This window comes from Canis lupus, chromosome 36 (genome assembly GCF_048164855.1).
Source record: "Canis lupus baileyi chromosome 36, mCanLup2.hap1, whole genome shotgun sequence".
Lineage (NCBI taxonomy): Eukaryota > Metazoa > Chordata > Mammalia > Carnivora > Canidae > Canis > Canis lupus.
The window spans coordinates 19,452,548-19,461,443 of NC_132873.1; the positions used below are offsets into that span (position 1 = coordinate 19,452,548).

General features: G+C 35.1%; 1 non-coding gene across 1 annotated transcript; it reads left to right on the top strand.

Annotated features, from left to right (window-relative positions):
* The first annotated feature begins 7,874 nt into the window (after positions 1-7,874).
* LOC140625939 (U6atac minor spliceosomal RNA) lies at positions 7,875-7,995 on the top strand. The gene has a single exon (XR_012025203.1). It is a non-coding gene; the product is annotated as a U6atac minor spliceosomal RNA (small nuclear RNA).
* Positions 7,996-8,896: the final 901 nt, after the last annotated feature.

Below are 8,896 nucleotides of genomic sequence, written 5' to 3' on the forward strand. Positions count from 1 at the left end.
AGAGAAACAGACTCCCCAATGAGCAGGAAGCCCAGTGACAGGGGGCTTGATCCCTGGACCCTGGGATCGTGACCTGAGCTGAAGGCAGACCCAGGCGCCCCTGAGAGACAACACACCTTTTTTTTCAAGTTTGTTTGAGAAAGACAGTAAGCAACCATAGAGAGAGAGGGAGAAGCAGGCTCCTTGCTGAGCAGGAAGTCCGACATAGGGCTCAATCCCAGAGATCGTGACCTAAACTGAAGGCAGACACTTAACCAACTGAGCCACACAGGTACCCTGAGAGCCAGTGCTCCTAATCATTATACTATATACCTCCCAAAGAATCAAGTGAATATTTTTGAAACATTACACTTCCCTCCCTTAGATGATTCTATTTTTTTAAGCAGCTGATTAGGTTAATTTCATACTATGGCTAGACTATAAAGTGCTTAAAATTATTTTTAATTTTTCATTGCAATTTTATTTATTTTTTAAATTTTATTTAAATCTAATTAATTAGGGGCACCTGGGTGGCTGAGTGGTTGAGTGCCGGCCTTTGGCTCAGGTCATGATCCCAGGATCCTGGGATCGAGTTCCACATCGGGCTCCCCAGAGGGCGCCTGCTTCTCCCTCAGCCTGTCTCTGCCTCTCGCTCTGTGTCTCTCATGAATAAATACATAAAATCTTTTAAAAAATACAAATAAATCTAATTAACATATAATGTATTGTCTGTTTCAGAGGTAGAAGTCAGTGATTCATCAGTCTTATAATACTATAATGTACTTCTTAAAAAAGAGAATCTGAAAAGAGCTTATAACAGTATTTAAGTTGTCAGTGCATTTCCAACCAAAGCTGTATCTGTTCAATTATTATTAAACATTATTTATCAAAAAGAAAAGAAATAACAAGTTTTGGCAAGGATGTGGAAAATGGGAACCCTTGTGCAGTGTTGGTAAGAATGTAAATTGGAAACTATGGAAAACAGTATGAAGGTACCTTAAAAAATTAAAAATAGAACTACTATATAATCCAGCAATTCCACTTTGGATATTTATCTAAAAACATAAACACTAATTCAAAAAGATATATGCATCCCATGTTCATTGCAGCATTATTTAAATAGCCAAGATTTGGAAACAATCTAAGTGTCTATCAGTGAATGAATATGTGTATGTATGTGTATATAGCAATATTATTCAGCCATTAAAAAAAGGAGGAAATCTTGCCATTTACAACAACATAGATGGATCCAAGGGCATTAAGCTAAGTGAAATAAGTCAGACAGAGAGAGTCAAGTACCATATAATTTCACTTACATGCAGAATATAAAAAAATAAAATAAAAAAACAAAAAACACCCAAGCTCATAGATAACAAAGAATAGATTGCTGGTAGCCAGAGGAGAGGTTTGGGTCAAAGTGGTAAAGGGGGTCAAAAGGTACAAACTTCCAGTTATAAAAATAAACAAGTCATAGGGATAAAATGTACAGCATGGTGACTATAGTTAATAATACTATATTGCATATTCGAAAGTTGGTAAGAGTAAAATCTTAAAAGTTCTCACCACAAGAACAAAAAATTGTGTAACTATGCACAATCATAGATTAACTAGACTTACTATGGTGATCATTTTGCAATACATACAAATAGCAACTCGTTATACTGAACACCTGAAACCAATATAATGTTACATGTCAATTACACCTCAATTAAAAAAACCCAACATACTGTTATGAAGACAGTTGCTATTCAAATCACTAGTTTCATCTTTTTTTTTTTTAATAAATGGAATTTTCTTTTTTCTTTTTTTATTTATTCATGAGAAACAGAGAGAGAGAGGGGCGGTGGGGAGGGAGAGAAAGAGGCAGAGACATAGGCAAAGGGAGAAGCAGGCTCCATGCAGGGAGCCTGACATAGGGACTCGATCCTGGGACTCCAGGATCATGCCCCGGGCCAAAGGCAGGCGCCAAACCGCTGACCCAACCAGGGATTCCTCATCTTAGTTTTGAACATACTTGAAGTGTCTTCATGTATTTGTGACTCTACATTTTATGGTACGTTGGCATATGAAACCACTAAATATATATTAGATGGATAATCAGCTTTGCTTTAAGAACAAACATATGCAGAAAATTCCCAGTAAATAGAGAGATACTACAGAAAATGAGAAAGTTAAGGCAGGTACAGAGGAACATACATGGAACTGGAAATAAAAGATAAGAAGAATTATAGATGTTAAAATAAAGACATGAAAATTATTTCTTACTTCTAGATTCAAAATTGTCTAGTATTTCAGAAGACATTTATTTTTAAATACCAATCAATTCTACTATTAATGCTTGGGTCTTACATTTTATAGACAAAAAGCTTCCATTGAGTTTGTCAGGAAAGTCAGGTTAGTAAACAGGTCTTGCTTGTTCATCAGGACAATCAAGTAATATAAATTTTTAAAACACCAACATAGGGAAGCCTGGGTGGCTCAGCAGTTAAGTGCCTGCCTTTGGCCCGGGGCGTGATCCCATGGTCCCAGGATCAAGTCCCATATTGGGCTCCCTGCATGGACCCCTGCTTCTCTCATTACCTGTGTCTCTGCCTCTCTCTCTCTCTCTTTCTCTCTCTCTCTTTCTCTCTGTCTTTCATGAATAAATAAATAAAATCTTTAAAAACAAAAAAACCCACCAACATGAAGAGGGATTATTTTTTATGAGAGAATAAGGACAAAATATGTAGGTATGGATTTGGATTGATATTCAATAGGAGCAGAGCTAGCAAAATTTTAGAATGAAAACTGTGATCAACACAATAGAACGTGTAAATAAAATCTTGTTACTATTGCATTAAAGAATTTATATTTTCTAAAGGATACATGCTTCTCTTGCACCATCTCTTCTCCACTAATATTTTTAATAAGATCAAATATACTTTGTTTCTTGCTAATATGCTTCATGAAGTACTAAGCAAAACTTCCAGCCATCCTTATTTCCCCTTTTGTGTCTATTCAATCACTTTAATGCTGTCATTGAAGCAATAAAAACTGAAAAATCATTATAAATTTACAACAGCTAAAAACCTATCTGTGGCCCTATGCCATATGTCAGTTTCTTTGAATGTAGGCTTTCTTTTCTATTTTCTAGCTTGATGTGAGATAAAGACATTTACTGCCAGACACTGAAGTTAGAATTTCTAATCTTAACAGCACAGCATAAATTAGAATGTGATTTCTTATTTTTTAGAATGTGATTTCTTAAACTTAGCTTTATTCAATCTTTGTTTCTCAACAATTTGATCCAACAATCAAAGTAATGAATGATGTAAATTGAAGAAAATAAAAAGCATTCTACATTTTTATACTGACTTTCACCTAGGAACCTCCAACACCAAATACAATGACTTAAGTCTATTTAATTTCTTATTAAATGACAAATTTTTGTCTGCTTTTCTACTAACCTAATTACTTTGTTTACTTTATAGTTAGGGAAGTTAATTATATTAATTCCAGAAACCTTAACAAGAAACTGTTCTAAAATAAGTATTCAAACCTTGCAATAATTATACTCTTCTTTTAAGCTCTGGGAATTTATAAACACATAAGCATGAAATAAAGGCATAAGAAAGTAAAATACTATAAATATAAATTCATTTAAAGACTGATTTTCTTTTTTTTTTTTTTTTAAGATTTTACTTATTTATTCATGATAGTCACACACAGAGAGAGAGAGAGAGAGAGAGAGAGAGAGAGAGAGGCAGAGACATAGGCAGAGGGAGAAGCAGGCTCCATGCAGGGAGCCCGACATGGGATTTGATCCCGGGTCTCCAGGATCGTGCCCTGGGCCAAAGGCAGGTGCTAAACCGCTGTGCCACCCAGGGATCCCAAGACTGATTTTCTTTTTATTTTTTATTTTTTTTTTAAATTTTTATTTATTTATGATAGTCACATCAGAGAGAGAGAGAGAGGCAGAGACACAGGCAGAGGGAGAAGCAGGCAGGCTCCATGCACTGGGAGCCCGATGTGGGATTCGATCCCGGGTCTCCAGGATCGCGCCCTGGGCCAAAGGCAGGCGCTAAACCGCTGCGCCACCCAGGGATCCCTGATTTTCTTTTTAAACAGAACTGCAAATTCTCTTATGGTTCGAAGGGACTCAGAATAATATAGTTCACTTTTCTAAAGTGTCAGACTTCTGGTTTTAGGTTGTAGATGGACATGTGTTAGTGAGTTAGTTTTCCTTCTTTTGTCTAATTACAAAAGAAAAAAAAACCTCAACCTCAACTTGGTGACAGTGTATCTCTACTATCTTTCAGAGAAAGTAAGCTTCAAGTTTCAGACAATTTGGCAAGCCACAATATCTAATTAGCTAATATGCATATATTGAAATATATATGAAATATATATATATATATATATATATATGTATATGTATGTATGTATGGCTTAGTTTTCATTTTATTTACTTTTAAATAAAGAATTTTGGGGCAGCCCGGGTGGCTCAGCAGTTTAGTGCCACCCTCAGCCCAGGGCATGATCCTGGAGATCCAGGATCAAATCCCATATCAGGCTTCCTGCATGGAGCCTGCTTCTCCCTCTTCCTGTGTCTCTCCCTCCCTCTCTCTCTCTCTCTCTCTCTCTCTTTTTCTCTCATGAATAAATAAAATCTTAAACAAAAAAAGAATTTTTAAAGTTACCTCTACTTATTTTTTTTAAAGATTTTATTATTTATTCATGAGAATACACAGAGAGAAGACAGAGAGAGAGGCAGAGGCACAGGCAGAGGGAGAAGCAGGATCCATGCAGGGAGCCCGACATGGGACTCGATCCGGGGTCTCCAGGGTCACACCCTGGGATGAAGGCAGACACTAAACCGCTGAGCCACCCGGGCTGCCCAAGTTACTTCTACTTATGACATTGGCTTTCCATTTACAGTAGTGATAGAAAGTTTCTCTTTAAAGCATGTATAATTTTAATGAGATAACTTGAAGAAAATATTAAGTAATATGTCATATGAATATAGAAAACATAATATTCAGTGGTACACAGATATGGTGAAAGAATCAAAGAGTTCTTCACTTTTAGAAAATGCAATCAATTATTTTCAAAATAATCTTTTCTCTCCTCCTTCCAAATGAATGAGCAAACATATATAAACTGGCCCCCTGTTTGAGTATAAGAGTAATGATTAATAACAACTGATTATAAAGAGTAATGGTTAAAACCAACAGAAAGTAATGGTTAACAACACATACTCTGGAGTCAAAACACCTACATTTGAATCTTGGCTCTAACTCTCATTAGCTGTGTGACGTGGTAAGTTATGTATCTGCGCCTCAGTGTTCTCATGTAAAATAAAAATATAACAGTAATCATTTCATACATTTCTGTAAGGGGTAACTGTAAAGGTTTAATGCATAGACAGCACTTAGAACAACGTCTAATACATAGGGAATATTTTAAAATGTTTAGCTAGTTTTGGTTAATGTTAAATTATGTTATGTTAAATGTTAAATGTTAAATGCCCAAATTCCCTTTATATTTTTATTGTAAAGAGACTGCTCAGTCTAATAAGTCCATAATCTGATAAAATGAATTAAAATTTCACTAGTATTAAATTCACTAGTATTACATTTGTCTTATCTGGAATAATATTCTCTAAGAATCTTAAATTTACTGCAAGTATTTTATGAGGCAAAACTCATTAAATAAATATCTCACACTAGTATCTGAAGGGAAATAGAACTAAGAATACCATATATTGATGAGGGTAGAAAGGACAGTGCCTATAAAAGCTAACATATATACTACATACAACAGAAGGAGGGTTTCCTAAGCAAAAAATTCAGGGCTTCAGAAAATAAGATATCAAGGGAAGAAAAGTACCTAATCTTCCTTAATTCCTAATTGTGTCTAGTTTTACTTATAATCAAGTACTGAACAGGAATATTACCTTTGGCTTGTATTTTTTAAGGTTCCCATACAATGAAAATAGTTAAATATGGAACCTATCCCCTTGAAAAAAAGGACAAACAACTGAAACACAGACTCACCACTAGAAGAAAAAAATCTTTGAAAAAATAATTCAGGCACAAAGACCTAGAATAGGAGTTATCAACCCCATACCCCATAATCTGATCTCTAGCCAATTTTTTCCTTAGAGAATTCTCTCACAATGAGTTTCTGGTTGAACACACACTCTGGGCCTCCAATGCCAAACTCAGATCTGAACCTCAGATTATGGATTATGGCAAAATAATTGGCATAGATTTCTAAATATCAAAAGTTCTTTTTCCTTTCCTTCAAAAAATGGTAATAATGCTTCCTAGTGGAGGAACATGCACAACATTTAAACCATACCTCTGATGCTGGGATTGGAGGAAATTTTTTTTGTTTTTGTTTTTTGAGAATAGAGAGCTGGTGTCCTCACTGACCAGAAATCACTGGTGATCTATTGGAACAGAACTTTAATATGTAACTGCTGATATTTAATTATTTTAAAACAGACATTTCAAAAAAAATAAAACAGACATTTAATTTATGTCTCAACAAAAGCATCAGCGGACTTCTCATCCTACTAAATTTTTTAGCAAAACAGCCAGAAGTCGACCGAGATCTCATTAATTTGGACCATATCTCATTGCCTCAAAAACCAGGCAGTTTTATAGATTACACAAAATTTGCAATATGTAAGAAAAATTTTAAGAACTAGAGGTAAGTGGAATAACCTTTCTCCACTCCCCTAACTCCACATCAAAATAATCTTTAAATGATTATAATGTAAGACTCTGTGGCTCAGCAAAATTAAAGATATTCACTTATGATCATAGATTGGTCATATTTTCTCTGACAACTCCTCCCATTTTATTCTTAAAGATCCACTGTCATATGCTTTAGTTTCTATCACTAACTACCTGATGGCCTTCAGCCTCAACTGAGGTTGATTAAAAAAACAACGCAGCTTTTTCTCAGGGAAGAGCTATATTTTGTTATTCTCAGTCATCCATATATTCCTTCATTGCCACGGAGTCTAACCCTACTCAATGTATGGGGTATAGCTGTAAGAACTCAAGAAAAAGTGGTTCTGGGTGTTGTGTAAACACATACTTAATAAGATATAATTCCAGTAACAGTAATGAATAGTTTGAGGTCAGGAAGTAAACTGTTCAGCTGAAAACAATTGAGAGAGAAATGAGAACTAAAGAGAGGCTAAAGAGAACATAAAGTACCTTCTGCTGTTTCCCTAGAATATAACCTTTAAAAAAGCCATAACCTACTTGTGCATCATTTTCTTTACCAGTATTAATATATGCTACAATTGTACTTTTTGAGTAAAGTATCTCTGAAAATGAGATATGTAACAGCATCTACATAGGGAAAAATTTTCTAAATTCCTGCATTATTTTGAAAATTCAAATTTGATGCTTCTTTTTTGGGAAGGAAAAGAGAATAGGAACAATTATGGCTTTTTTTGTATTTCACCATAATGAAATCTAAAATAAGGGAGTTAATAATTGTTCTGCATTTGTCTGCACTTGCTATCCCATGAACTATTTGTCCTTTTAATTGAAAGTAGCAACCAACTTTCAATAAATACTGTCCATTAGTGAGTGAATCCACGGATTTCAACTTTTGCCAGATTACAAATGACAATAAATCCTATTCCTTTCAAGCATTTGAAAACATTTCAGAATTTATATATTACCATATATCTATTCATTAAATTATTCATTTAACAAACATTTATTGCACTCCTACCACTACATACCTGACACGGTATTAGACATTGTTGAGACAAAAGAGCATTTAAAAAAGTCCCTATCAAAAAAAATAAAAAATAAAAAATAAAAATAAAAATAAAAATAAAAATAAAAAAGTCCCTATCACCAAAGACTTTAGAATCTTGTATAAGAGTGTTGTATGAAAGGAGAGATTAGCACTACCCTTACAAGGATGTAAGAGGCCCTCAGGCCTGACAACGCACACATGGTTAAGGCATTACCACCTACTTCAGGCATCTATCATTTTTGATTTCACTTACATGTGGAAAATAAAAAACAAAACAAATGAATAAACACACAAAAAAATAATCAGACCTACAAATACAGAGAACGAACTGATGGTTGCAAGAGGAAAGGGTAGGGAGATGGGCAAAAATGGGTTAAGGAGAGTGAGAGGTACAGGCTTCTAATTATGGAATGATAAAGTCATGGGAATAAAAGGTGCAGCATAAGGAATATAGTTAATGACACTGTAATAATGTTGTATGGTGACAGATGGTAGCTACACTTGTGGTGAACATACCATAAAATAAAGAGATATTGAATCACTTTATCATGCACCTAAAACATAACATTGTGTGTCAACTATACTCTCATAAAAAAGTTTTTTAGGGACACCTGGGTGGCTCAGCAGTTTAGAGTCTGCCTTCGCCCAGGGCGTGATTCTGGAGTCCCGGGCTGGGGTCCCGTGTCAGGTTCCCTGCATGGACGCTGCTGCTCCCTCAACCTGCCTCTCTCTCTCTGTCTCATGAATAAATAAATAAAGTCTTTAAAAAAAAAATTTTTTTTTAAGAATCTAGTAGGGGGTACCTGGGTGGCTCAATCAGTTAAAGTCTCTGCCTTCAGCTCAGGTCATGATCTCAGGTCCAGGCATAGAGCCCCACATCAGGCACGTTGCTCAACAGGGAGTCTGCTTATCCTTCTGCCCCTCCCCACCTCATGCTCTCTTGCATGCTAGCTCTCTCTGAAAAAATGAAAAATAATTTTTTAAAATAATTTAATAGAAAAGACAAAGACAACTGAAAAATATGTGAAAATTTAGGTATGATGCCTGCAACTTAATTGCAAAAGGTTCAGAAAAAATTAGTGATCAGCATATATATATATATAGAGAGAGATTAATAAGGCAAATACAGCAAAATGTTAAGAACTGG